The sequence below is a fragment of the Halyomorpha halys genome, unplaced genomic scaffold (assembly GCF_000696795.3).
Source record: "Halyomorpha halys isolate HHAL.00 unplaced genomic scaffold, Hhal_1.1 Scaffold700.1, whole genome shotgun sequence".
Lineage (NCBI taxonomy): Eukaryota > Metazoa > Arthropoda > Insecta > Hemiptera > Pentatomidae > Halyomorpha > Halyomorpha halys.
Window position 1 is genome coordinate 288,938 of NW_027116789.1, and position 3,358 is coordinate 292,295.

Below are 3,358 nucleotides of genomic sequence, written 5' to 3' on the forward strand. Positions count from 1 at the left end.
AAAAATATTTATATAATTTTATTTTTTTTTAACGTATATTTACTCCCTAGATTTTCTGATATATATTCATATTTATCTTTCCCCACCTTCTTCCATAATTTTAATATCACTGTATTTCGACATTGCTTTTATCTTCTTAAAATACACGATATATTTTCTTCCCATAATACTTATGTACCTATATTATTTGTTACCTTCTAATTTTACCTTTTAGTTATTTTGTTTTAACTTTTATTCATTATGGTTTTTATTTTTTTTATTTTACTTAATGCCTTTAGGCTTTATTTTGTTTTATTTTTTGAAACGTTGGCACTAAATAGATTTTACTTATTTGGGTTCTTCACTGAGCCCACCCTTAACCATCTTCTGACGAAATTTTATAATTAAATCGTTAGGTGTTTGAACTGCTTAACACACCGAGAAAAAAGGTAGATATGGATCAGCTAATATTTAAAAATTATATGAAGTCTGTTATAATTTCATACGTCCAAATTAGTTTTCAAAATCAGGATTTCTTGAAATATGAAAGAATTCTTATTATGATGTTATTCATTTCTATTGGAGTAAAATTTAAATTATCGCTACATTTTGAATGGGTTTCACACAGATGAAGTCAAGTAAGTTTCGAAAAAGGTAATTAAGTTTAAAATTTTAGTTTATTCAGAAAATTGATTGTTTTCAGAAATGGCCTGGGCAAGTGTTTTGAGAGTTGAGTAGCGGTTGGAGCAGATACAGCCAGCTCGGGCAGGTGTGTCTCTGACGGGTCCGGTACCTACCTTCCACATTCATCACCTTTCGGTGAGCTCATTTCTGGAACAGATGTTCTACCGCTGATTGTCTTCTCCTTTGTCCTCTGGTTCTAGTTTTTCCTTAGTGTGGGTCGCTTAAATGTCTCCTTTATCCGGCTTTATTAGTGCTTAGCAAAGTAAATCATACGCTTTTAACTATATACACGAAACTATGTTTATGTTTTTTGTTTTCAATTCCATGTGAATATGTCTTACCTAAAGAGTTTTTTTAATTTTATTATTTGTGAGCATCCGACTTGATGAATCAGATAGACGATATGAATGGGAAAAAAAGTAATTAATTAAAAAAAAAGAAGTAATATTTTGTAAAAATATATTAACAAAATACTTTTTTCCGCACATGCACGCACTTATGCAAGCACAAATTCTAACAATCACACACTAATTAATAGTTTAACATTCACTTGTTATTGATAGTTTAGCCTCGTTGCATCAATTAAGCTCCGTCAGTTTGCAGCGCTGCTGTATATCACAACTTAATTAACGGAGCTTAAACTAAGTTTGAGGAAAACATACAGTACTTTTAATTAGCTTATGCACTAACAATGTCATATTAATTAATTTTAGATTATTAAATATACATCCAATCTATTTTACTTAAACAATTAATTAATTTAACATTCAATGTATATTCTTACTTTTTCTTGCTTACTTATATATGAAGTATTAATATCAAGTAGAACTTGTTTTTATTGAAATAATAAATTGACTTAAATGGTTAATTTGCAATATCCTCTCAAGCACACTTAATTTTGTGTATTTTAAATTATCAACTATTTATTAATTTTAGCAGATAAAAATGAACAAATAAACAAATGAAGGAATTTAATAATGAACAACTAGAATATTTTTCTGAAGCTGAAAAAAAAAAATTCGAAAGTAGGAGTAATAATATAGATGTATAATATACCGTTAGGCAGCCAGAGGTATAAGAAAAATAATATTTAACATAAAATGTCATTGAAGTTAATGGAGATTTAAGAAAATTAATTTATAAATAAACTTGTTCGTTTTTCCATGGTTGTTTTAACAATAATCACAACTTTATGACTATTGTTATATGAACCATGGAATCAAGAAAACATATTAATAGTAGTTTTTCACTCAAGCTATTACTGGAATTATAGAAAGTGGGAGAATTACAATCGTGATAGAAGTTTCGAAATGAGCAAGAATTAATTTCAACTCAAAAGTAGTGTGGTAAGTGTAAGTAACAATGGTTTGGACTTAATTATACTATATATTATATAATATAAAAAAAAATTAAGTTTTTTCATAAACGTAAAAGAGATCTATGTGTACTTGACAATGTAAATGATGTTTACTTAGATACTTATGCATAATGAAATTAAATTAAAGATGCGTTCTGAGATATGGTAGGTTATTTTAAAGACAAATGTTTCGGATATTTTTGAAAAGAAGTTAATAATGAAATTGGTTTCGCTGATAGAGTTGTTTAATGCTATGTTGAACTTTTGATAATGTGTACTTTACTGTGTTGTTTACTGTGTACTGAGGTGTTTCTGATAGCCCAGATCCTATATCGAACAAATTTAGATTAGGAAGGACATTGACGAGTTCGGGTTGCAAGGTTTAGCCTGGTCTGAAAGCCCAACTTTAGCCGCTAGTGATACACCAACCACCGGTGTGTATACTGTTCTCTGGACCTCATTAATTTTTGAGTGCCTAGTGGTGTGGAATACTACTTTGGAGTAACTAAGGTATTGTGATGTAATTATTATTAGTATTATACTATAACAAAATAATAGCAATAATATTATTAATGTTATTATTAAGATACATCCTTTTTCCTGGGAGGGTAAAAAAAAAGAGATATAAATCTGCGTATGTATATTTTTTTCAAGGTTTCGTTTTATACCCTACTTTATGTGATGAGGATCATGCTCTCATATTTTTAATGTTGTCACGCTGCTTCTCTCAATCTCATTTTTCTAAAAATAAATACAATATTTTATTATAGATATTTTAATCTTATTTAAAATAAATTTCGATGTGCATCACAATAATATAGTTCAGTTATAAGGGGTGAAGAAACAATAACTTTTTATTGATTTGTTCGTGTTTGAAATTGTATTCTCTTCACCATATCAATAAATATCCCAAGAATGAATCTATAATTGTTAATAATAAATAATGAAAAATATCTGGTACGGCGTGCGCATCAGAAAATTTTCTCTTGCCACTCTACTTCGAGTAAAATTAATTTTATATATAGATAAATCAAAATAAAAACTGACTGCCATATCAGAACCCATTAAAAATGAAAATTTTTTATAAATAAATTCTGTTTCTATTAACTTATACACATTTATGTGTTAAATTCTAATTTTTTCAGTTTTGAATTCTAACAGTATGCTATACGTAAATATTGCTACCCTCATTTGCAGAAATTTGTTTTCTACCTAGAACAATTATTTTCATTTTTATCTTGTTTATTTTATACATATTTATCTATACCAGATATTTAATATCTGACTTATTTGGAAGAAAAGAACGAACAGATGTGTGGATTCGACTTTAAGGAAAGT

At 27.9% G+C, this 3,358-nt stretch overlaps 1 protein-coding gene across 3 annotated transcripts in view; it reads left to right on the forward strand.

Moving 5' to 3' along the window:
* The window catches only part of Myo81F (Myosin 81F), a 260,504-nt gene that overhangs the window by 42,146 nt on the left and 215,000 nt on the right, over nt 1–3,358 (forward strand). The window contains exon 1 of one of the 3 annotated variants that reach the window (XM_024360177.2): nt 591–798. The exons of the other annotated variants lie outside the window; for them this stretch is intronic. The gene's annotated coding sequence lies outside the window, so the exon portion shown is untranslated. Of the gene's footprint in view, nt 1–590; nt 799–3,358 lie in introns of those variants that run through there. 3 annotated transcript variants of the gene reach the window in all.